The 24636-nt window shown below is 45.0% G+C and overlaps 19 non-coding genes across 19 annotated transcripts; all 19 read right to left on the bottom strand.

Moving 5' to 3' along the window:
• Window positions 1-554: 554 nt before the first annotated feature.
• Window positions 555-673, bottom strand: LOC132138693 (5S ribosomal RNA). The gene has a single exon (XR_009432977.1). It is a non-coding gene; the product is annotated as a 5S ribosomal RNA (ribosomal RNA).
• Window positions 674-757: 84 nt separating this feature from the next.
• Window positions 758-876, bottom strand: LOC132138578 (5S ribosomal RNA). The gene has a single exon (XR_009432865.1). It is a non-coding gene; the product is annotated as a 5S ribosomal RNA (ribosomal RNA).
• Window positions 877-1448: 572 nt separating this feature from the next.
• Window positions 1449-1567, bottom strand: LOC132138039 (5S ribosomal RNA). Its single transcript, XR_009432350.1, has one exon. It is a non-coding gene; the product is annotated as a 5S ribosomal RNA (ribosomal RNA).
• Window positions 1568-1651: 84 nt separating this feature from the next.
• Window positions 1652-1770, bottom strand: LOC132137610 (5S ribosomal RNA). The gene has a single exon (XR_009431935.1). It is a non-coding gene; the product is annotated as a 5S ribosomal RNA (ribosomal RNA).
• A 565-nt stretch (window positions 1771-2335) lies between these two features.
• On the bottom strand, window positions 2336-2454 carry LOC132138723 (5S ribosomal RNA). Its single transcript, XR_009433005.1, has one exon. It is a non-coding gene; the product is annotated as a 5S ribosomal RNA (ribosomal RNA).
• Window positions 2455-2538: 84 nt separating this feature from the next.
• On the bottom strand, window positions 2539-2657 carry LOC132137599 (5S ribosomal RNA). The gene has a single exon (XR_009431924.1). It is a non-coding gene; the product is annotated as a 5S ribosomal RNA (ribosomal RNA).
• A 420-nt stretch (window positions 2658-3077) lies between these two features.
• Window positions 3078-3196, bottom strand: LOC132137587 (5S ribosomal RNA). Its single transcript, XR_009431913.1, has one exon. It is a non-coding gene; the product is annotated as a 5S ribosomal RNA (ribosomal RNA).
• A 561-nt stretch (window positions 3197-3757) lies between these two features.
• On the bottom strand, window positions 3758-3876 carry LOC132138038 (5S ribosomal RNA). Its single transcript, XR_009432349.1, has one exon. It is a non-coding gene; the product is annotated as a 5S ribosomal RNA (ribosomal RNA).
• Window positions 3877-20035: 16159 nt separating this feature from the next.
• On the bottom strand, window positions 20036-20154 carry LOC132138037 (5S ribosomal RNA). The gene has a single exon (XR_009432348.1). It is a non-coding gene; the product is annotated as a 5S ribosomal RNA (ribosomal RNA).
• An 84-nt stretch (window positions 20155-20238) lies between these two features.
• LOC132137798 (5S ribosomal RNA) lies at window positions 20239-20357 on the bottom strand. The gene has a single exon (XR_009432119.1). It is a non-coding gene; the product is annotated as a 5S ribosomal RNA (ribosomal RNA).
• Window positions 20358-20926: 569 nt separating this feature from the next.
• On the bottom strand, window positions 20927-21045 carry LOC132138692 (5S ribosomal RNA). Its single transcript, XR_009432976.1, has one exon. It is a non-coding gene; the product is annotated as a 5S ribosomal RNA (ribosomal RNA).
• Window positions 21046-21129: 84 nt separating this feature from the next.
• LOC132138703 (5S ribosomal RNA) lies at window positions 21130-21248 on the bottom strand. The gene has a single exon (XR_009432986.1). It is a non-coding gene; the product is annotated as a 5S ribosomal RNA (ribosomal RNA).
• A 570-nt stretch (window positions 21249-21818) lies between these two features.
• Window positions 21819-21937, bottom strand: LOC132138722 (5S ribosomal RNA). Its single transcript, XR_009433004.1, has one exon. It is a non-coding gene; the product is annotated as a 5S ribosomal RNA (ribosomal RNA).
• An 84-nt stretch (window positions 21938-22021) lies between these two features.
• LOC132137797 (5S ribosomal RNA) lies at window positions 22022-22140 on the bottom strand. The gene has a single exon (XR_009432118.1). It is a non-coding gene; the product is annotated as a 5S ribosomal RNA (ribosomal RNA).
• A 573-nt stretch (window positions 22141-22713) lies between these two features.
• On the bottom strand, window positions 22714-22832 carry LOC132138691 (5S ribosomal RNA). Its single transcript, XR_009432975.1, has one exon. It is a non-coding gene; the product is annotated as a 5S ribosomal RNA (ribosomal RNA).
• Window positions 22833-22916: 84 nt separating this feature from the next.
• On the bottom strand, window positions 22917-23035 carry LOC132138701 (5S ribosomal RNA). Its single transcript, XR_009432984.1, has one exon. It is a non-coding gene; the product is annotated as a 5S ribosomal RNA (ribosomal RNA).
• A 572-nt stretch (window positions 23036-23607) lies between these two features.
• Window positions 23608-23726, bottom strand: LOC132138721 (5S ribosomal RNA). Its single transcript, XR_009433003.1, has one exon. It is a non-coding gene; the product is annotated as a 5S ribosomal RNA (ribosomal RNA).
• An 84-nt stretch (window positions 23727-23810) lies between these two features.
• LOC132137576 (5S ribosomal RNA) lies at window positions 23811-23929 on the bottom strand. Its single transcript, XR_009431902.1, has one exon. It is a non-coding gene; the product is annotated as a 5S ribosomal RNA (ribosomal RNA).
• Window positions 23930-24493: 564 nt separating this feature from the next.
• Window positions 24494-24612, bottom strand: LOC132138927 (5S ribosomal RNA). Its single transcript, XR_009433202.1, has one exon. It is a non-coding gene; the product is annotated as a 5S ribosomal RNA (ribosomal RNA).
• Window positions 24613-24636: the final 24 nt, after the last annotated feature.

Raw genomic sequence — 24636 nt, 5'->3', positions numbered from 1 at the left:
CAAAGAGAGGGCTAATTAAAGATCAGCCACTGTAATCTCCAGTACATTATATAAATAGGGACGAAAACCCAAAAGCTTACAGCACCTGGCAATCCCAGGCGGTCTCCCATCCAAGTAGTAACCAGAACCAAACATGCTAAGATTCAGACATCGGGCATTGACTCTTTTTTTTTTTTTTTTTTTTTGCACGATTATTATATAATTAGTGAAAAAATTCCAAAAAGTAAAAAAATGTGAAAAATTTCCAAAAAGCTTTCAGCACCTGGTATTCCCAGGCGGTTTCCCATCCAAGTACTAACCAGGCATAGCCAGGTATGGCCGTAAGCGAAGGCTGCTGCAGAGAGAGGGCTATTTAAAGATCAGACACTCTAATCTCCAGTTCAATATATAAGTAGGGAAGAAAACCCAAAAGCTTACAGCACCTGGTATTATTCTCAGGCAGTCTCCCATCCAAGTAATAACCAGAACCAAACATTCTAAGATTCAGAGATCTGGCATTGACTCTTTTTTTTTTTTTTCAAGATTATTACATAACTAATGAAAATTTTCCAAAAAGCTTACAGCACCTGGTATTCCCAGGCGGTCTCCCATCCAAGTACTAACCAAGCCCAAACCTGCTTAGCTTCCGAGATTAGACGAGATCAGGCATAGCCAGGTTGGTATGGCCGTAAGCGAAAGCTGCTGCAAAGAGAGGGCTATTTAAAGATCAGACACTCTAATCTCCAGTTCATTATATAAGTTCGGAATAAAACCCAAAAGCTTACAGCACCTGGTATTCCCAGGCGGTCTCCCATCCAAGTACTAACCAGGCCCAAACCTGCTTAGCTTCCAAGATCAGACGAGATCGGGCATAGCCACGTTGGTATGGCCGTAAGCGAAAGCTGCTGCAAAGAGAGGGCTAATTAAAGATCAGCCACTGTAATCTCCAGTACATTATATAAATAGGGACGAAAACCCTAAAGCTTACAGCACCTGGCAATCCCAGGCGGTCTCCCATCCAAGTAGTAACCAGAACCAAACACGCTAAGATTCAGACATCGGGCATTGACTCTTTTTTTTTTCTGTTTTTTTTTTTTTTTTTGCACGATTATTATTTAATTAGTGAAAAAATTCCAAAGAGTAAAAAAATTTGAAAAATTTCCAAAAAGCTTTCAGCACCTGGTATTCCCAGGCGGTTTCCCATCCAAGTACTAACCAGGCATAGCCAGGTATGGCCGTAAGCGAAGGCTGCTGCAGAGAGAGGGCTATTTAAAGATCAGCCACTCTAATCTCCAGTTCAATATATAAGTAGGGAAGAAAACCCAAAAGCTTACAGCACCTGGTATTATTCTCAGGCAGTCTCCCATCCAAGTAATAACCAGAACCAAACATTCTAAGATTCAGAGATCTGGCATTGACTCTTTTTTTTTTTTCAAGATTATTACATAACTAATGAAAATTTTCCAAAAAGCTTACAGCACCTGGTATTCCCAGGCGGTCTCCCATCCAAGTACTAACCAAGCCCAAACCTGCTTAGCTTCCGAGATCAGACGAGATCAGGCATAGCCAGGTTGGTATGGCCGTAAGCGAAAGCTGCTGCAAAGAGAGGGCTATTTAAAGATCAGACACTCTAATCTCCAGTTCATTATATAAGTTCGGAATAAAACCCAAAAGCTTACAGCACCTGGTATTCCCAGGCGGTCTCCCATCCAAGTACTAACCAGGCCCAAACCTGCTTAGCTTCCGAGATCAGACGAGATCGGGCATAGCCAGGTTGGTATGGCCGTAAGCGAAAGCTGCTGCAAAGAGAGGGCTAATTAAAGATCAGCCACTGTAATCTCCAGTACATTATATAAATAGGGACGAAAACCCTAAAGCTTACAGCACCTGGCAATCCCAGGCGGTCTCCCATCCAAGTAGTAACCAGAACCAAACATGCTAAGATTCAGACATCGGGCATTGACTTTTTTTTTTTTTTTTTTTTTTGCACGATTATTATATAATTAGTGAAAAAATTCCAAAAAGTAAAAAAATTTGAGAAATTTCCAAAAAGCTTTCAGCACCTGGTATTCCCAGGCGGTTTCCCATCCAAGTACTAACCAGGCATAGCCAGGTATGGCCGTAAGCGAAGGCTGCTGCAGAGAGAGGGCTATTTAAAGATCAGCCACTCTAATCTCCAGTTCAATATATAAGTAGGGAAGAAAACCCAAAAGCTTACAGCACCTGGTATTATTCTCAGGCAGTCTCCCATCCAAGTAATAACCAGAACCAAACATTCTAAGATTCAGAGATCTGGCATTGACTCTTTTTTTTTTTTTTTCAAGATTATTACATAACTAATGAAAATTTTCCAAAAAGCTTACAGCACCTGGTATTCCCAGGCGGTCTCACATCCAAGTACTAACCAAGCCCAAACCTGCTTAGCTTCCGAGATCAGACGAGATCAGGCATAGCCAGGTTGGTATGGCCGTAAGCGAAAGCTGCTGCAAAGAGAGGGCTATTTAAAGATCAGACACTCTAATCTCCAGTTCATTATATAAGTTCGGAATAAAACCCAAAAGCTTACAGCACCTGGTATTCCCAGGCGGTCTCCCATCCAAGTACTAACCAGGCCCAAACCTGCTTAGCTTCCGAGATCAGACGAGATCGGGCATAGCCAGGTTGGTATGGCCGTAAGCGAAAGCTGCTGCAAAGAGAGGGCTAATTAAAGATCAGCCACTGTAATCTCCAGTACATTATATAAATAGGGACGAAAACCCAAAAGCTTACAGCACCTGGCAATCCCAGGCGGTCTCCCATCCAAGTAGTAACCAGAACCAAACATGCTAAGATTCAGACATCGGGCATTGACTCTTTTTTTTTTTTTTTTTTTTGCACGATTATTATACAATTAGTGAAAAAATTCCAAAAAGTAAAAAAATTTGAAAAATTTCCAAAAAGCTTTCAGCACCTGGTATTCCCAGGCGGTTTCCCATCCAAGTACTAACCAGGCATAGCCAGGTATGGCCGTAAGCGAAGGCTGCTGCAGAGAGAGGGCTATTTAAAGATCAGACACTCTAATCTCCAGTTCATTATATAAGTTCGGAATAAAACCCAAAAGCTTACAGCACCTGGTATTCCCAGGCGGTCTCCCATCCAAGTACTAACCAGGCCCAAACCTGCTTAGCTTCCGAGATCAGACGAGATCGGGCATAGCCAGGTTGGTATGGCCGTAAGCGAAAGCTGCTGCAAAGAGAGGGCTAATTAAAGATCAGCCACTGTAATCTCCAGTACATTATATAAATAGGGACGAAAACCCAAAAGCTTACAGCACCTGGCAATCCCAGGCGGTCTCCCATCCAAGTAGTAACCAGAACCAAACATGCTAAGATTCAGACATCGGGCATTGACTCTTTTTTTTTTTTTTTTTTTTGCACGATTATTATACAATTAGTGAAAAAATTCCAAAAAGTAAAAAAATTTGAAAAATTTCCAAAAAGCTTTCAGCACCTGGTATTCCCAGGCGGTTTCCCATCCAAGTACTAACCAGGCATAGCCAGGTATGGCCGTAAGCGAAGGCTGCTGCAGAGAGAGGGCTATTTAAAGATCAGCCACTCTAATCTCCAGTTCAATATATAAGTAGGGAAGAAAACCCAAAATCTTACAGCACCTGGTATTATTCTCAGACAGTCTCCCATCCAAGTAATAACCAGAACCAAACATTCTAAGATTCAGAGATCTGGCATTGACTCTTTTTTTTTTTCAAGATTATTACATAACTAATGAAAATTTTCCAAAAAGCTTACAGCACCTGGTATTCCCAGGCGGTCTCCCATCCAAGTACTAACCAAGCCCAAACCTGCTTAGCTTCCGAGATCAGACGAGATCAGGCATAGCCAGGTTGGTATGGCCGTAAGCGAAAGCTGCTGCAAAGAGAGGTCTATTTAAAGATCAGACACTCTAATCTCCAGTTCATTATATAAGTTCGGAATAAAACCCAAAAGCTTACAGCACCTGGTATTCCCAGGCGGTCTCCCATCCAAGTACTAACCAGGCCCAAACCTGCTTAGCTTCCGAGATCAGACGAGATCGGGCATAGCTTTTTTTTTTTTTTTTTTTTTTTTTTTTTTTTTATTGGAGATTTCAGTTATTACAAAACAAACACATTTTCTTAGTCATACAATTTCATTCATCTCATAATCAAACTAACATCGTCATTGAAGTTTGTTGCTGAAGGAATAAAATTCACATTACATAACAATATGTCATCTTAATCATCTTCTCCTGGCATGTAAAAATGCTTTTGTTTAAAGATACATATAACATCATTTGTGAAAATTTTATAAAAATCCGCCATCTGGTTTTCCAATTTAAAATAATTGTATAACATTTCTACATAACTTTCAACCATTTGTTTAAAAAGCACCCATAAGTTTAAAATACAATCTCTGTTTCTGGCTACATTTCTCCTTTTCAATATTGCTTTTTTTGCCAAGATTAAAAACAAATTCACAAGTTTCTTATTTTCTTTGTTCTCTGTCATTCCCAGCATAAAAAACCTTTTCCAGTCAGTAACCTCTTCATTTTCTCTTAATTCTTTGACAATTTCTTTCAGTTCATTAAAAAATGGGTTAAGTTTTCCACATAATAAAAACAAATGTAAAATACCTTCATCTTCTTTTTTACAGACTTTACATTGAGCATTTGTTGCCTTCTGCATTATACACAATCTCATTTCTGTATAGATCACATTTTGTCTGATAAAATAGTCTAAACATTCTAAATCTACATCCAACCATTTCCATGTTCTATTCTTCCAAATGCCTTTTTCTTCGATTTCATTAAAATGCCTTAACCAAATCTGGTTGGCAACAGGTTTTTTAAAAACTCTATTTATAAAAAACTCATAGAACATTTTCACAGTACACAAATTAAAATCCACCCTCTTTTCTTTAAATTTTAAAAACACCATCATTTTATTTTCTCGTTCTCCCTTCTTTTTAATCTCATCTAGCCATTGCCTTGGGATTGCTTTCTTGACATCTTCATACTGTTTTTTTAAAACCATGACATTAAAATCCTCCTTCTCCTCCTCCATTGCATCTTTAATCACTTGGAGTGGTAAAAATCCCTCTTTCACCTCCCATAAAACATCTCTCACTTTTACGATCCCCACTTTTAGCCACTTCTTAAAATAGATATCTCGCTCGTGTATCTTTATTTTGTCATTTAAAAACAGAGGCTGATTTAAAATCGCTTCCCTCCCCTCCGGATTAAAATCCACCTCTGTTAAAAAAAGCCTCCAAGCATTTAAAACCTCTTTATAAAACTGTGGTATCCCCTCCATCATCCAACTTTTCAACTTCATCCATAAAATGTTTTCCCCAAGGTTAAAATTCCCACATTTATTTAAATAAAAACCCATCAATTTCTTCCATTCATCTCTCTTCTTATCATCCAAATATTTCTTAACCACTTTTACCCTCATGCTTTTCATCTTCTGTTCCACATCGACTAAACCCATCCCTCCCTCTTCTGGTTTTCCTATCAGCGTATTGTACGCTATCCTTGGAGGCTTTTTTTCCCATAAAAATTCTAAAATACTCTTTTTTATTCTCTTAAAAACCCAGTTTGGCAATGGCATCACATGTAATTTGTACCACATTTTTGATAACATTAACATGTTTACAATTAAAATTTTTCCTTTCAAACTTAAAAACCTGTTTCTCCAAAAAATCAGTCTCCTATCCATCCCTCCCAATGTCTCATCCCACATATTATCAACAGTTTCCTTCTCATTCTTTGCTAACCCCGCTCCTAAAATCCTCATTTCTTGTACCTCTAGGAATTTAACAACCCCCGTTAAAACCTCTGACCTTCCGAACTTCATATATACTGTTTTTTCTTCATTTATTTTTGCACCTGATCCCTCACAATAGCATTTCATTTTTTCCATTACTTCTTTAACACTTTCTATATTTTCAACAATAATTGTGGTATCATCCGCATACTGGAATATTTTAGTCAGTTCCTCTTTTTCTTCTAGTTTTATTCCCTTTATTTTTTTCTCTCTGCTTATTAAAAGCCCTAATGGTTCAGCCACCAAAGAATATAACTTCGCTGACAGTGGACACCCTTGTCTTATAGACCTTAAAACTTTAAAAGGTTCCGTTAAAAAACCATTACATTTAACTTTTGTTAAAATATCGCTGTATAAAACTGAGATCCATTTTATAAAATTCTCTCCAAAACCAAATTGTTTTAAAACCGCCAATAAAAACCCATGCTCCACTCTGTCAAAAGCCTTCTCGAAATCCATGCTTATTATATATGCCTCCTTTCCTTTTTCTTTTATGTACCCCATTATATCTCTTATGCTACTCGTGATATCTGCTATGTCCCTCCCCTTTACTCCATATGCCTGGTTAGTCTCTATTATGCTTGGCATAATATTTTTTAATCTGTTCGCTAAAACCCTGGCTAAAATTTTAAAATCTGTGTTTAACATTGTAATGGGCCTAAAATTCCTCAGTTCTGCTTTGTCTCCTTTTCTCTTGTAGATTATTTTCATTAAGCCTAAGCCCATTCTTGGGTGTACTCTTGTCACAAGGTGACGATCTTTAGGGGCGGAACCAAAATTCGGGAAGTTTGGTTCCGCCCGGAAGTGTTTCCGCCCGGACCGGAAAAACAGAACACCGGAACTTCCGGTAGCGCCGTAAGAAGGAAAATCAGGGAATTCGATGCACCTGTGCCTAGTTAGGGACAGCGGTTGGTGATTGGAGGATACGCTGGACAAGGCAGTACTTAAGGCCAAGTTATTTCACAGTCTGGGAAGCTCTTTTTGGTGTGTGTGAAGCACTGGGTTGTGCCCGTCTTGGTACGCTGCTGGTAGCTGTCTAACTCTCTCTCTCCCTCAGGCTGGAATTGTATGATTGTGAAGACATCGCGAACCTTAAAGGTTGAGAAGTGAACAGATTATACGGCGAACTGAGACGACGTGAAAAAGGGGATTGGAAGTGGCATTGATGTGAGTACTAAGAGCCAGTCGAAAGTGCCCTGTATATTGACCTGGCGTTGTGTAGATCTCTCCAGGAGGAGGAGGGTGGCCCTACCCCTAATATAGTGTGGTGGGAGAGCCGAAGGAATACTTATTGAAGTAGTCGCAACGACGACATCACTAGCTAGGCCGCATATTCCATCGCCAGATCCGAACCAAGCGAAGTGAAGGAAGACGGGTGTCCTTTCCGTACACTGAGTGTGGTGGGTGAGTCTTCGTGCTGTGAAAACCTATAATTTTGACGTGGTGTTGTATATTGCTGTGGGCTGCTGTGTATTGCCGTGTGTCCTGTCAGATAAACCCCCGCCTTCACGCACTTCGGCGTGGGAGGACAAGGAGATTGCTGGCCCTAGCCTAGTTCAGTACAGTATATGTTGTGAGCGTGCTTCAGATCTCCGGAGATAGCACGGTACGCTGTGTCCAGCCCAGAGGTGAAAGCCATCCAAAGCAGAGTAACTGTGTTTTGTGTCCAAGTTGATACCTGTGGAGAGGAAAGGAAAGAGAGTGAGTAACACAAGGAGAAACAGAGGAAACCTGTACTTACAGTACGCTGTGTTCAGCCCAGAGGTGAGAGCCATTCAAAGCAAACTAACGGTGCTATTGTGCCCAAGTTGATATCTGTGGAGAGAAAAGGAGAGAGAGGTGAATAACACGAGGAGGAATAGAGCGAACCCTGTACTTACAGTACGCTGTGTCCAGCCCAGAGGTGAGAGCCATTCAAAGCAAACTAACTGTGCTATTGTGCCCAAGTTGATACCTGTGGAGAGAAAAGGAGAGAGAGAGTGAATAACACGAGGAGGAATAGAGCGAACCCTTTACTTACAGTACGCTGTGTTCAGCCCAGAGGTGAGAGCCATTCAAAGCAAACTAACTGTGCTATTGTGCCCAAGTTGATACCTGTGGAGAGAAAAGGAGAGAGAGAGTGAATAACACGAGGAGGAATAGAGCGAACCCTGTACTTACAGTACGCTGTGTCCAGCCCAGAGGTGAGAGCCATTCAAAGCAAACTAACTGTGCTATTGTGCCCAAGTTGATACCTGTGGAGAGAAAAGGAGAGAGAGAGTGAATAACACGAGGAGGAATAGAGCGAACCCTGTACTTACAGTACGCTGTGTCCAGCCCAGAGGTGAGAGCCATTCGAAGCAAACTAACTGTGCTATTGTGCCCAAGTTGATACCTGTGGAGAGAAAAGGAGAGAGAGTGGGTAACACGAGGAGAGACTGAGGAAACCTGTACTTACGCCGCTGCCTGTGGAGAAAGAGAAAGCGAGTGAGCACCCAAGGAACGAACTGTGTGAACCAGTACTTACTGTGAGCTGTAATCAGCGAGGAGGTGAGAGCAAAACCAAGCTGAACTAACTGTGCCTGTGTGTCCCAGCCGCTGCCTGTGGAGAAAGAGAAAGCGAGTGAGCACCTAAGGAACGAACTGTGTGAACCAGTACTTACTGTGAGCTGTAATCAGCGAAGAGGTGAGAGCAAAACCAAGCTGAACTAACTGTGCCTGTGTGTCCCAGCCGTTGCCTGTGGAGAAAGAGAAAGAGCGTGAGCACCCAAGGAACGAACTGGGTGAATCAGTACTTACTGTGAGCTGTAATCAGCGAAGAGCCGTTGCCTGTGGAGGAAGAGAAAGAGAGTGGGCACCTCGAGAACGAACTGTGTGAACCAGTACTTACCGTGAGCTGTATTCAGCGAAGAGGAGGAAGAAGGAGGGCGCTACGGATACCTAAGACTCAGGCCGGGGCCCGAGCCCCACGCCCCGGATCCCCGTGGCCCCCTTGCTCCCTGACCTCTTCCCGGCCATAGCCCATCTGGAGGGCCGAGTCAGAGTTTAGTTTTAATTGCCCTTTCCCTATTCCCTAAGCTATTTTTAAATATTTAAATAAAGATTGTTTTATCACTTACTTGTTCTCGTGTTGTTTGGCCATTGGGTCGGGTTTGGGGACCTCCTCGAGGTGGAAGTTGAGAAGGGGTGTGGCTTAGTTAAAGCATAGCCAGCCCCTGGGTGTGACAGATTTGGCGTAGTCGGCAGGATTTCCACCTCGAGTTGAGTAACCAAGGTCGTCCAATGACCGACAACGCGGGGCTTTCAGCCCAACCCCGTGCCATGCCCGTTTTTATGGGGAGCCCCTGGATTCAAAAATATGGGGGGATAGAATCCGAGGTACGATTGTCTGAATGGAAGGCTCAACTAGAGTACTTGGCCGACCTACAGGGCCTTAGTGCAGCCCAGCGGCTTCAATTTGTGTTAAACTCCCTGGATGGAGAAGCGCGGCGAGAGGTGCATGCCGCCCCCGAAGCCGTTAGAGCCAACGCCCAAACCGTGTTCCAGTTCCTCACTGAACAGTATGGTGACCACACCCCCGTAGCTGCCCTTCGCTCCCAGTTCTTCAATTGTAAGCAGGGCCCCCGCCAACCGATTAGAGCTTTCGCCCTGAGGTTGCGAGAGCAATTCGCCCGACTACAGACCCGTCGGGACCACGGGTTGGGAGATGGAGAGACTCTATTGCGGGACCAGTTTCTTCTGGGGTTGAAGGAGGGTCCGGTGAGACAGAGCCTACGTATCCAGTTTCGAAGGGACCCGGGTCTTACGTTTGAAGATCTGAAGAAAGAGGCACTGGCCCTGGAAGGTGATGAGACTGAGGTGAGTGGTTCCCCAGTGTGTGCGGTTGTCAGTGAAGTAGCACCAGCACAACCCGGAGGCCCTGACTGGAAGCAAGCACTGAAGGCTGAACTTTTGAAAGATGTCCGCGATCAGATGTCTGAACTGTCTAAAGCCCTCGTAGGAGAATTGCGCCAAGGACGGGCGCGGGAGGAACCACGGCCGGCGCCCCGAGACCGAGTGTACTCAGAGGGAGGCCGAGAGCCGTTCAGGCGCCCGAACCACTTTAACCGGCCCCGTTTCGAATGGGACGAGCAAGGGCGACCCATCTGCAACCGCTGTGGCAAACCAGGTCACTATAGCCGCCAGTGTGGGCCCCGCAGGGCGTCAGAAGGGGGTTTTTAGGTCGGCCGGCCACTGTGGGTCGTGTGGCCGGGACCCCTCGAGAAGACCCTGGAAGAGGATATGGCTCTAGGAGCCAGATGATTGGGCGTAGCCCCGTGGCGAAGGTGAGAGTGTGCGGCAAGGAGATTCAATGCCTGGTAGACACAGGCTCCCAAGTGACGTTGTTTGCTGAGAGTTTATCCGAAGAAGTGTTTGGGAAACAAGGGGCACCAGGGGCGGAGGCCCCCTGGCTTACTCTGAAGGGCGCAAACGGCCTCGACATTCCATATATTGGCTACCGATTGACGGACCTAGAGGTTCACGGAGTGATGGTCCCCCAGAAAGGTGTGATTATCGTGCAAGACCATTGTCTGGGTGCACATCGAGCCCTGTTGGGCATGAATGTCCTCGCTGATTGCTGGGAAGAGCTATTTCGGGCTAGGCCCGTATCGAAGATACCACCTGCAGAGAGGCCCAAGTGGGAGTGTGTGGTAGCTGACTGTCGAAGGGTGCAAATGAGCCAAGTCCGCAGGGAACAGGAAGAGGTAGGAAGAGTGATGTGTCGGTTTGCTTTGTCTGTCCCCGCAAAAAGTGAGGCTGTTGTGTGGGCGCGAGTACCGCCCCGAAGAGCGGGCCCAGAAGAGTGGGTGCTGGTGGAGCCCCATGTGGATTGTCCACAAGTGGAAGTGGCACGAGGACTATCGACGGTCCGGCGGGGGAGAGTCCCCGTGAGGATACGGAATGTACATCCATACGCGGTGCAACTACATCGGCACCAACGATTAGCCCGTCTGACAACGGTTACATCCCACCAAGTAAGGGAAGAGAGGGATATTAGTTTTCGTCAGGTGTGCCCCACTGTCATCGAGGTGGCCCTGACACAAGTAGACACCCCATGGGGTGGTATGGAGAGGAGTGTGCCGAGCCACCTGGCGGGTGAGTCGTTACAAGGGGAGGATTTAGAGCAGGCACAGACACAGAAGTTACAGGCCCTCCTTCGGAGATGGCAGCATGTGTTCGCCACCCACGATGAAGACTACGGATGCACCCAGGTGGTACAACATCATATACCTACCGGGGATGCAGGGCCCAGCCGGGAGAGGTATCGCCCAATTCCGCCCACTTTGTATACCGAGGTACGTACACTCCTGCAAGGCATGCTGAAGCAAGGAGTTGTTAGGGAAAGCAGCAGCCCGTGGGCGGCCCCCATAGTGCTGGTGCAAAAGAAGACGGGGGCTTGGAGATTCTGCGTGGACTACCGTAAGCTGAACCTCGTGACTAAGAAAGACGCTTTCCCCTTGCCACGGATCGAAGATTCGCTTGCCAGCCTCACGCAGTCGGCATGGTACTCTACCCTAGATTTGGCCAGTGGCTACTGGCAGGTGCAGGTGGTCGAAGCAGACCGGGAGAAGACTGCCTTTACAACCCCGTTTGGACTATTTGAATGGGACCGGATGCCTTTCGGGCTCTGTAACGCTCCGGCCACTTTCCAGCGGCTGATGCAGCGGTGCTTGGGAGGTCAGTTAATGGAGTCAGTATTAGTTTACCTGGATGATGTGATTGTCTACTCCCCAGATTTTGATTCACACCTGAGGCACCTCGAGGAAGTCTTTCGGGCCATGGAGAAGTACGGATTGAAACTACAGCCCAATAAGTGTCACTTACTACGGAGAGAAGTCAACTTTCTGGGCCACGTGGTCAGTGCGGCTGGAGTGTCCGTAGATCCTGGAAAGGTATCGGCCGTGAAGGACTGGAAGGCCCCGAGGACAGTGAGGCAAGTGCGATCCTTTTTAGGATTTGTGGGATACTATAGGCGTTTCATAAAGGACTTTTCAAAAATTGCTAAACCCCTTAATCAGTTGCTGGTTGGCACAGGTCGTAACCGGGGCCGGGGGTCGCCCAACGTAGACTGGGATGCAAATTGTGAGTCGGCGTTCCAGACATTGAAGCAGGAGCTGCTACAGGCCCCTATCTTGGCATACGCAGATTTCACAAAACCATTCCTTTTGTATGCAGATGCCAGCAATCTCGGGCTGGGAGCGGTGTTGGCTCAACGGCAGGACGGAGTTGAGAGGGTCATCGCGTACGCCAGCCGGAGCCTCCACCCAGCCGAGAGGAACGATGCGAACTATAGTTCTTTCAAATTGGAGCTGCTGGCGTTGAAGTGGGCCCTAAGTGAGAAATTTAAAGACTACCTCTGGGGTGCCAAGGTGACGATCATTACAGACAATAACCCCTTAGTACACTTGCAGACGGCGAAGCTGGGAGCCGTGGAGCAGCGGTGGGTGGCCCAACTGGCCAACTTTGACTATCAACTACAGTACCGACCAGGGCGTGAACACACGAACGCGGACGCCCTCTCAAGGCTGCCCGAAGCGGAAAGCCCCGGAGGGGCCAGCCCGGAGGAGGGCTATATGGTAGGAGCAGTAGAGGCACCAGGCAGCAGACAAGAGGCCGTGCCTGAGAACTGGGGATGGGATCCCCGTCGGTGGAGGGAGAGACAGGCCAGGGATCAAGATGTGCGGCTGGTAAGAGAATGGCTGGAACAGGGCCGACGGCTGACGCCAGCGGAGAGGTTAGCCCAGACGGATACTGGGAGGAGGCTGCTGGGGCAATGGGACAGGCTGGAGCTGAGAGATGGCGTTTTGTGCAGAAGGGTCAGTGACCCGAAGTTGGGCGAAGAAGTACGCCAGATCGTGGTACCCGCAGATGAGGTAACGGCTTTAGTTTCGGCGTACCACAACCAGTTGGGGCATCAGGGACAGGAGAGGACCGTGTCCCTGCTTAGGAGATTCTTCTTTTGGCCCGGGCTAGAGGCATCGGTGCACGCCCTAATTCAAGCTTGCCCGAGATGCATATTGTTTAAGTCCAGACGGGAGGTCCGAGCGCCAATGGTACCCATCCATGCGAAGGCCCCCCTTCATATCATGGCTATGGACTTCTTGACACTGGGCCGACCACGAGATCGCTACCAGAACATCTTGGTAATAACGGATTTGTTCACAAAGTACGCTTGGGCTATCCCCACCCTCGACCAGACTGCAACCACCACCGCTACAGTTTTATGGCGGGCCGTCTTCCAGACGTTCGGATGCCCGGAGTTTCTGCACTCCGATCAAGGAGCCAACTTTGAGTCCAGGGTAATTAGAGAACTATGCCAGTTGTACGGTTGCACGAAAACTCACACCACTTCGTATCATCCTCAGGGGAACGGCGGCTGTGAGAGATTCAATCAGACCCTATTGGGGCTGCTGGGGACCTTGGACCAACAACGGCAGGACGATTGGGTGAGTGCCTTGCCAAACCTCCTACAGGCCTATAACAACAGTATACATAGTACTACGGGTTACGCTCCCACTTACCTGATGTTTGGCAGACACATACGAATGCCTACTGACCTGGTCCTAGGAGTGATAGCCGACCAAGAGGAAGCAAGTGTAACGGAGTGGGTGGGGCGCCATCACCAGCGCTTGCATTTCGCCTACGAGCAGGTGTCGAAAAGGATACAGACGGCAGGAGAGAAAAGTAAGCGGTTGTATGATCGGACTGCTAGAGAAGCCCCTCTACTGCCAGGAGAGAGGGTGTTGGTGAGAGATAATCGGCGGCAGGGGAAGGGGAAACTGAGTGACCGTTGGGAGGCCACCCCTTATGTAGTCTGCCGGCAGCAGAGGCCGGGGCAGCCGGTCTATACCATCCGGCCAGAAGGGAAGTCAGGCCCCGACCGTGTGGTGCACCGGAACATGATTCGCCCATGCCCTAACTACCCTGAAGCCGTGGAAGAAGTCCCCACGGAACCTGTACCAGCGGCCCCCTGGATTGAAGGTTGGGCTGTGGTACCAGGGGGACCCGTGGTGGCACCACCCCCGATCGCCCCGAGAGAACCAGAAGCAGCCCCTGAACAAGCTGAGCCCGATTCACCAGTGAGACGATCCCAGCGAGAGAACCGAGGCCGACCCCCTGCCCGCTATGGGGAGTGGACAGCCCGAGGACGTTCTAGGGACTAGAACGGATTGGCGGGGGAGGATGTCACAAGGTGACGATCTTTAGGGGCGGAACCAAAATTCGGGAAGTTTGGTTCCGCCCGGAAGTGTTTCCGCCCGGACCGGAAAAACAGAACACCGGAACTTCCGGTAGCGCCGTAAGAAGGAAAATCAGGGAATTCGATGCACCTGTGCCTAGTTAGGGACAGCGGTTGGTGATTGGAGGATACGCTGGACAAGGCAGTACTTAAGGCCAAGTTATTTCACAGTCTGGGAAGCTCTTTTTGGTGTGTGTGAAGCACTGGGTTGTGCCCGTCTTGGTACGCTGCTGGTAGCTGTCTAACTCTCTCTCTCCCTCAGGCTGGAATTGTATGATTGTGAAGACATCGCGAACCTTAAAGGTTGAGAAGTGAACAGATTATACGGCGAACTGAGACGACGTGAAAAAGGGGATTGGAAGTGGCATTGATGTGAGTACTAAGAGCCAGTCGAAAGTGCCCTGTATATTGACCTGGCGTTGTGTAGATCTCTCCAGGAGGAGGAGGGTGGCCCTACCCCTAATATAGTGTGGTGGGAGAGCCGAAGGAATACTTATTGAAGTAGTCGCAACGACGACATCACTAGCTAGGCCGCATATTCCATCGCCAGATCCGAACCAAGCGAAGTGAAGGAAGACGGGTGTCCTTTCCGTACACTGAGTGTGGTGGGTGAGTCTTCGTGCTGTGAAAACCTATAATTTTGACGTGGTGTTGTATATTGCTGTGGGCTGCTGTGTATTGCCGTGTGTCCTGTCAGATAAACCCCCGCCTTCACGCACTTCGGCGTGGGAGGACAAGGAGATTGCTGGCCCTAGCCTAGTTCAGTACAGTATATGTTGTGAGCGTGCTTCAGATCTCCGGAGATAGCACGGTACGCTGTGTCCAGCCCAGAGGTGAAAGCCATCCAAAGCAGAGTAACTGTGTTTTGTGTCCAAGTTGATACCTGTGGAGAGGAAAGGAAAGAGAGTGAGTAACACAAGGAGAAACAGAGGAAACCTGTACTTACAGTACGCTGTGTTCAGCCCAGAGGTGAGAGCCATTCAAAGCAAACTAACGGTGCTATTGTGCCCAAGTTGATATCTGTGGAGAGAAAAGGAGAGAGAGGTGAATAACACGAGGAGGAATAGAGCGAACCCTGTACTTACAGTACGCTGTGTCCAGCCCAGAGGTGAGAGCCATTCAAAGCAAACTAACTGTGCTATTGTGCCCAAGTTGATACCTGTGGAGAGAAAAGGAGAGAGAGAGTGAATAACACGAGGAGGAATAGAGCGAACCCTTTACTTACAGTACGCTGTGTTCAGCCCAGAGGTGAGAGCCATTCAAAGCAAACTAACTGTGCTATTGTGCCCAAGTTGATACCTGTGGAGAGAAAAGGAGAGAGAGAGTGAATAACACGAGGAGGAATAGAGCGAACCCTGTACTTACAGTACGCTGTGTCCAGCCCAGAGGTGAGAGCCATTCAAAGCAAACTAACTGTGCTATTGTGCCCAAGTTGATACCTGTGGAGAGAAAAGGAGAGAGAGAGTGAATAACACGAGGAGGAATAGAGCGAACCCTGTACTTACAGTACGCTGTGTCCAGCCCAGAGGTGAGAGCCATTCGAAGCAAACTAACTGTGCTATTGTGCCCAAGTTGATACCTGTGGAGAGAAAAGGAGAGAGAGTGGGTAACACGAGGAGAGACTGAGGAAACCTGTACTTACGCCGCTGCCTGTGGAGAAAGAGAAAGCGAGTGAGCACCCAAGGAACGAACTGTGTGAACCAGTACTTACTGTGAGCTGTAATCAGCGAGGAGGTGAGAGCAAAACCAAGCTGAACTAACTGTGCCTGTGTGTCCCAGCCGCTGCCTGTGGAGAAAGAGAAAGCGAGTGAGCACCTAAGGAACGAACTGTGTGAACCAGTACTTACTGTGAGCTGTAATCAGCGAAGAGGTGAGAGCAAAACCAAGCTGAACTAACTGTGCCTGTGTGTCCCAGCCGTTGCCTGTGGAGAAAGAGAAAGAGCGTGAGCACCCAAGGAACGAACTGGGTGAATCAGTACTTACTGTGAGCTGTAATCAGCGAAGAGCCGTTGCCTGTGGAGGAAGAGAAAGAGAGTGGGCACCTCGAGAACGAACTGTGTGAACCAGTACTTACCGTGAGCTGTATTCAGCGAAGAGGAGGAAGAAGGAGGGCGCTACGGATACCTAAGACTCAGGCCGGGGCCCGAGCCCCACGCCCCGGATCCCCGTGGCCCCCTTGCTCCCTGACCTCTTCCCGGCCATAGCCCATCTGGAGGGCCGAGTCAGAGTTTAGTTTTAATTGCCCTTTCCCTATTCCCTAAGCTATTTTTAAATATTTAAATAAAGATTGTTTTATCACTTACTTGTTCTCGTGTTGTTTGGCCATTGGGTCGGGTTTGGGGACCTCCTCGAGGTGGAAGTTGAGAAGGGGTGTGGCTTAGTTAAAGCATAGCCAGCCCCTGGGTGTGACACTCTTTCTTTTTTAAAAACCTCTTCATAGACTTCTTTTAAAATCGGGCTTACTTTTTCTTTAAAAACCTTATAAAACTCACTTCCAATACCATCTATTCCTGGGCTTTTCTTCACACTTAGCTGATTTATTGCTTGTATAATTTCCTCAGTTGTTATTCCCTTATCACATTCCTTTTTATCTCCCTCACCGACTTTTCGTGTTATCTGTTGTAACAAAATGTTCCTTTTTTCCTCATCCCCTTCCTCTGATCTAAAAAGTTCTTCATAATATGTGCTTATTTCCTTTAAAATTCCCTCCGTGCTTAAAACAACTTGTCCTTCCTTATTCCTAAGTTCTTTAATTATTCCCGCCTTCGCCCTGCTTTTCTCAAGGTTAAAAAAGAATCTACTACATTTTTCCCCTTCTACTGTATATTTAGCTTTACTTCTTAACGTTGCCCCTTTATATTTTCCTTCTTCGATTTTCCTCAACTTTTCCTCCACTTCAATTACTCTTTGCACGTTTACTTCATTTTTATTTAACTCCTCTCTTAACGTCTTTCTTATTTCTTGTTCCTTTGTTCTTTTTACCTTTTGTAACAATTTACAGTAATTCATTACATATTTCTTTATGTCATATTTCATGTTTTCCCACCATTGCCTTTTATCTTCTATGTACATCAAGTCTTTTTTCCCCTCATCTAATTTATTTTCTATCTCTTTTTTAAAACTCTCTTCCTTTAAAACTTCAGTGTTTAAAATCCATACCCCTGGTCCCCTCATTTCCTTTTTAAAATCCATTCTCATTTGCACCATTTTGTGATCACTTAAAGTCGTTTCTTTATAAAACACTCCATCAATAAAACATTCCAAATTCCTAGTACTTAAAAAGTAGTCTATTCTAGTTTGACACATAAAATTCCCTACCAGCTGTCTTCTTGTAAATTCCCTCTTTTTCCCATTTCTTTCTCTCCACACATCAATCATGTTCTTCTCCTCCATCAATGAAATTAACTCCTTTCTTCCCCCATCCGATTTAAAAACCATTCCGTTAGCCATATCCATTTTACTAAAAACAGTGTTAAAATCCCCCGCAATTATTACCCTCTTCCATTTTTCCATTAATTCAGCTATTACATTAAAATATTTTTTCTTTTCTATTTCTTCATTTGGAGCATGTACGTTTACTAAAATAAAATCATCTTCATCCATCTTAATTTCTACAGCCATGCATTTTCCTTTTGTGTCATTATACATTTGCTTTGACCTGATACCTCTATCGTTTCTTATTAACATCGCAACTCCTCCTCCTATTTTTCCCTCAGCATTATTAAAAAATAATTCCCCTTCCCATCTTTTTTTAAAATCCTCCATTACACTCTCTTTCCAGTTTGTTTCTTGCAATAAAATCACATCTTCATCCCTGCACAGTTCCTTGACTTTTTCAAATTTCACACCATTGATTAACCCTCTTGCATTAAAAGTAACAATTTTCAACACAATTAAAAAAGATAAAAAGACAAACTTTAGCATCATAATTTCGTTATCCTACTTCCTCCCCCTCTTTTGCACTTCTTCCACAGTCTTGTTTCACCTCATTACTTTGTTTACACATTTTATTTTTAGCTTTTTCTAAATTGGGTATTACCTTAACTTTTCTTCTTCTTTTATTGGATGTACTTGCAGTGCTGTCTCCGCCCATGTTTTCACTGTCTTTGTTATTTCTGTCCGTCTCACCGATCCATTCAGTCTCTTCTGGCTCTTCCGTTTCTGCTTTTCCAACCTCATTTAACTCCATCTGTACCTCCATTTCCACAATGTCCTGTGTTAACTCAGTCTTTTCAATCTCATTTTCATTGTCCTTGCTTACATTGTCCTCTCTTTGCATTTCTCCGGTGTCTTCCCTTTGCTCCTCTTCATTGTCTGTCTCATGCATCTGCCCACTCCCCCTCTCTTCTCCATTTTGCTGGTCTCCATACCAGCACTCGCATTTGTCCAGTACACAATTGCAGTCGGGACACATCACCACCTTACAGTCCCTCGCGAAGTGGCCTGTTTCCGAGCATTTAAAACATTTAAAGTCTGGACAGTCCTTCATCACATGATCAGGGCTCATACACAACCTGCAGGTTCTCACCTGCTTGCTATGTATCACTCTATAGTATTGTGGACCATCTTCCATTTCAATTCGAGTACTGTAGGGCAAGGAGGCCACTTCTTTTGGGAACTGTACCTTAAGGAACCTCGTTCCATCTTCTATGTTGGTGCCGGTATAAAATCTTCTTCTTATCTGAGAGACAGGAGTTACCCCCCATCCCTCCAGCTTCTGTAGAATCTCTGCATCATCCAGGTAAGCGGGCAGATGCATGAAAGAGACAACAAATTCTCTGTTATTCAATTTCTTAATTTCACATAGTTTTCCTTTAATCATCAATCCTTCGCTCAGATTTTCAATATCTTCTTCCTTTTCAAACGTAATTTCGTACTCCTTCATCATTTTGGGTCTTACAGCTAATATTTTTGTCACATCCAACTTATCTTTCAGCGCTTGTATTATGTCTTCTGCTTTTCCTTCGTGCACTTCAGTCAAATCCACTACTACTGTAGCTTCTTTGGTGTAGGTTCTTTTAAATCTCCTTTCAGGTCCATCCTTTTCTCGTTGAGTTTTTTCCAGTCCGTTTGTCATTTGCCGCCGTGTTCCTCGTGCCAAGTCCATGTCTGTTGCCGTAGTTCCATCCATTTTTCAAAAATAAATAAAACAAAAAATGAAAAAAAACAACAAAAAACAAAAAACAAAATGATCCCTCCCAAACAGCTATGCTGTTGGGAGGACAAGTAACAAAAATAACCAAAAATTTAAACAAAAACAATTATTAAGACTCAAATAACCAAAAAAACAAAAAAAAACACAAACAATTTTGGGTGAACCTTCTTCACCCTTCTATAGCCACCTCACTTCCTGTTTCTCACTAGCTCTCTAGCGCCCTCAGGTTGGTATGGCCGTAAGCGAAAGCTGCTGCAAAGAGAGGGCTAATTAAAGATCAGCCACTGTAATCTCCAGTACATTATATAAATAGGGACGAAAACCCAAAAGCTTACAGCACCTGGCAATCCCAGGCGGTCTCCCATCCAAGTAGTAACCAGAACCAAACATGCTAAGATTCAGACATCGGGCATTGACTCTTTTTTTTTTTTTTTTTTTTGCACGATTATTATACAATTAGTGAAAAAATTCCAAAAAGTAAAAAAATTTGAAAAATTTCCAAAAAGCTTTCAGCAGCTGGTATTCCCAGGCGGTTTCCCATCCAAGTACTAACCAGGCATAGCCAGGTATGGCCGTAAGCGAAGGCTGCTGCAGAGAGAGGGCTATTTAAAGATCAGCCACTCTAATCTCCAGTTCAATATATAAGTAGGGAAGAAAACCCAAAAGCTTACAGCACCTGGTATTATTCTCAGACAGTCTCCCATCCAAGTAATAACCAGAACCAAACATTCTAAGATTCAGAGATCTGGCATTGACTCTTTTTTTTTTTCAAGATTATTACATAACTAATGAAAATTTTCCAAAAAGCTTACAGCACCTGGTATTCCCAGGCGGTCTCCCATCCAAGTACTAACCAAGCCCAAACCTGCTTAGCTTCCGAGATCAGACGAGATCAGGCATAGCCAGGTTGGTATGGCCGTAAGCGAAAGCTGCTGCAAAGAGAGGGCTATTTAAAGATCAGACACTCTAATCTCCAGTTCATTATATAAGTTCGGAATAAAACCCAAAAGCTTACAGCACCTGGTATTCCCAGGCGGTCTCCCATCCAAGTACTAACCAGGCCCAAACCTGCTTAGCTTCCGAGATCAGACGAGATCGGGCATAGCCAGGTTGGCATGGCCGTAAGCGAAAGCTGCTGCAAAGAGAGGGCTAATTAAAGATCAGCCACTGTAATCTCCAGTACATTATATAAATAGGGACGAAAACCCAAAAGCTTACAGCACCTGGCAATCCCAGGCGGTCTCCCATCCAAGTAGTAACCAGAACCAAACATGCTAAGATTCAGACATCGGGCATTGACTCTTTTTTTTTTTTTTTTTTTTTTTTTGCACGATTATTATATAATTAGTGAAAAAATTCCAAAAAGTAAAAAAATGTGAAAAATTTCCAAAAAGCTTTCAGCACCTGGTATTCCCAGGCGGTTTCCCATCCAAGTACTAACCAGGCATAGCCAGGTATGGCCGTAAGCGAAGGCTGCTGCAGAGAGAGGGCTATTTAAAGATCAGACACTCTAATCTCCAGTTCAATATATAAGTAGGGAAGAAAACCCAAAAGCTTACAGCACCTGGTATTATTCTCAGGCAGTCTCCCATCCAAGTAATAACCAGAACCAAACATTCTAAGATTCAGAGATCTGGCATTGACTCTTTTTTTTTTTTTTCAAGATTATTACATAACTAATGAAAATTTTCCAAAAAGCTTACAGCACCTGGTATTCCCAGGCGGTCTCCCATCCAAGTACTAACCAAGCCCAAACCTGCTTAGCTTCCGAGATTAGACGAGATCAGGCATAGCCAGGTTGGTATGGCCGTAAGCGAAAGCTGCTGCAAAGAGAGGGCTATTTAAAGATCAGACACTCTAATCTCCAGTTCATTATATAAGTTCGGAATAAAACCCAAAAGCTTAGAGCACCTGGTATTCCCAGGCGGTCTCCCATCCAAGTACTAACCAGGCCCAAACCTGCTTAGCTTCCGAGATCAGACGAGATCGGGCATAGCCACGTTGGTATGGCCGTAAGCGAAAGCTGCTGCAAAGAGAGGGCTAATTAAAGATCAGCCACTGTAATCTCCAGTACATTATATAAATAGGGACGAAAACCCTAAAGCTTACAGCACCTGGCAATCCCAGGCGGTCTCCCATCCAAGTAGTAACCAGAACCAAACATGCTAAGATTCAGACATCGGGCATTGACTCTTTTTTTTTTTTTTTTTTTTTTTTTTTTTGCACGATTATTATATAATTAGTGAAAAAATTCCAAAGAGTAAAAAAATTTGAAAAATTTCCAAAAAGCTTTCAGCACCTGGTATTCCCAGGCGGTTTCCCATCCAAGTACTAAACAGGCATAGCCAGGTATGGCCGTAAGCGAAGGCTGCTGCAGAGAGAGGGCTATTTAAAGATCAGCCACTCTAATCTCCAGTTCAATATATAAGTAGGGAAGAAAACCCAAAAGCTTACAGCACCTGGTATTATTCTCAGGCAGTCTCCCATCCAAGTAATAACCAGAACCAAACATTCTAAGATTCAGAGATCTGGCATTGACTCTTTTTTTTTTTCAAGATTATTACATAACTAATGAAAATTTTCCAAAAAGCTTACAGCACCTGGTATTCCCAGGCGGTCTCACATCCAAGTACTAACCAAGCCCAAACCTGCTTAGCTTCCGAGATCAGACGAGATCAGGCATAGCCAGGTTGGTATGGCCGTAAGCGAAAGCTGCTGCAAAGAGAGGGCTATTTAAAGATCAGACACTCTAATCTCCAGTTCATTATATAAGTTCGGAATAAAACCCAAAAGCTTACAGCACCTGGTATTCCCAGGCGGTCTCCCATCCAAGTACTAACCAGGCCCAAACCTGCTTAGCTTCCGAGATCAGACGAGATCGGGCATAGCCAGGTTGGCATGGCCGTAAGCGAAAGCTGCTGCAAAGAGAGGGCTAATTAAAGATCAGCCACTGTAATCTCCAGTACATTATATAAATAGGGACGAAAACCCAAAAGCTTACAGCACCTGGCAATCCCAGGCGGTCTCCCATCCAAGTAGTAACCAGAACCAAACATGCTAAGATTCAGACATCGGGCATTGACTCTTTTTTTTTTTTTTTTTTTTTTTTTTTTTGCACGATTATTATATAATTAGTGAAAAAATTCCAAAAAGTAAAAAAATGTGAAAAATTTCCAAAAAGCTTTCAGCACCTGGTATTCCCAGGCGGTTTCCCATCCAAGTACTAACCAGGCATAGCCAGGTATGGCCGTAAGCGAAGGCTGCTGCAGAGAGAGGGCTATTTAAAGATCAGACACTCTAATCTCCAGTTCAATATATAAGTAGGGAAGAAAACCCAAAAGCTTACAGCACCTGGTATTATTCTCAGGCAGTCTCCCATCCAAGTAATAACCAGAACCAAACATTCTAAGATTCAGAGATCTGGCATTGACTCTTTTTTTTTTTTTTCAAGATTATTACATAACTAATGAAAATTTTCGAAAAAGCTTACAGCACCTGGTATTCCCAGGCGGTCTCCCATCCAAGTACTAACCAAGCCCAAACCTGCTTAGCTTCCGAGATTAGACGAGATCAGGCATAGCCAGGTTGGTATGGCCGTAAGCGAAAGCTGCTGCAAAGAGAGGGCTATTTAAAGATCAGACACTCTAATCTCCAGTTCATTATATAAGTTCGGAATAAAACCCAAAAGCTTAGAGCACCTGGTATTCCCAGGCGGTCTCCCATCCAAGTACTAACCAGGCCCAAACCTGCTTAGCTTCCGAGATCAGACGAGATCGGGCATAGCCACGTTGGTATGGCCGTAAGCGAAAGCTGCTGCAAAGAGAGGGCTAATTAAAGATCAGCCACTGTAATCTCCAGTACATTATATAAATAGGGACGAAAACCCTAAAGCTTACAGCACCTGGCAATCCCAGGCGGTCTCCCATCCAAGTAGTAACCAGAACCAAACATGCTAAGATTCAGACATCGGGCATTGACTCTTTTTTTTTTGTTTTTTTTTTTTTTTTTTTGCACGATTATTATATAATTAGTGAAAAAATTCCAAAGAGTAAAAAAATTTGAAAAATTTCCAAAAAGCTTTCAGCACCTGGTATTCCCAGGCGGTTTCCCATCCAAGTACTAACCAGGCATAGCCAGGTATGGCCGTAAGCGAAGGCTGCTGCAGAGAGAGGGCTATTTAAAGATCAGCCACTCTAATCTCCAGTTCAATATATAAGTAGGGAAGAAAACCCAAAAGCTTACAGCACCTGGTATTATTCTCAGGCAGTCTCCCATCCAAGTAATAACCAGAACCAAACATTCTAAGATTCAGAGATCTGGCATTGACTCTTTTTTTTTTTTCAAGATTATTACATAACTAATGAAAATTTTCCAAAAAGCTTACAGCACCTGGTATTCCCAGGCGGTCTCACATCCAAGTACTAACCAAGCCCAAACCTGCTTAGCTTCCGAGATCAGACGAGATCAGGCATAGCCAGGTTGGTATGGCCGTAAGCGAAAGCTGCTGCAAAGAGAGGGCTATTTAAAGATCAGACACTCTAATCTCCAGTTCATTATATAAGTTCGGAATAAAACCCAAAAGCTTACAGCACCTGGTATTCCCAGGCGGTCTCCCATCCAAGTACTAACCAGGCCCAAACCTGCTTAGCTTCCGAGATCAGACGAGATCGGGCATAGCCAGGTTGGTATGGCCGTAAGCGAAAGCTGCTGCAAAGAGAGGGCTAATTAAAGATCAGCCACTGTAATCTCCAGTACATTATATAAATAGGGACGAAAACCCTAAAGCTTACAGCACCTGGCAATCCCAGGCGGTCTCCCATCCAAGTAGTAACCAGAACCAAACATGCTAAGATTCAGACATCGGGCATTGACTCTTTTTTTTTTTTTTTTTTTTGCACGATTATTATACAATTAGTGAAAAAATTCCAAAAAGTAAAAAAAATTGAAAAATTTCCAAAAAGCTTTCAGCACCTGGTATTCCCAGGCGGTTTCCCATCCAAGTACTAACCAGGCATAGCCAGGTATGGCCGTAAGCGAAAGCTGCTGCAGAGAGAGGGCTATTTAAAGATCAGCCACTCTAATCTCCAGTTCAATATATAAGTAGGGAAGAAAACCCAAAAGCTTACAGCACCTGGTATTATTCTCAGGCAGTCTCCCATCCAAGTAATAACCAGAACCAAACATTCTAAGATTCAGAGATCTGGCATTGACTCTTTTTTTTTTTTTTCAAGATTATTACATAACTAATGAAAATTTTCCAAAAAGCTTACAGCACCTGGTATTCCCAGGCGGTCTCCCATCCAAGTACTAACCAAGCCCAAACCTGCTTAGCTTCCGAGATTAGACAAGATCAGGCATAGCCAGGTTGGTATGGCCGTAAGCGAAAGCTGCTGCAAAGAGAGGGCT

Source organism: Carassius carassius, unplaced genomic scaffold (assembly GCF_963082965.1).
Source record: "Carassius carassius unplaced genomic scaffold, fCarCar2.1 SCAFFOLD_57, whole genome shotgun sequence".
NCBI classification, from domain to species: domain Eukaryota; kingdom Metazoa; phylum Chordata; class Actinopteri; order Cypriniformes; family Cyprinidae; genus Carassius; species Carassius carassius.
This window is presented reverse-complemented; position numbering and strand designations above follow the sequence as displayed.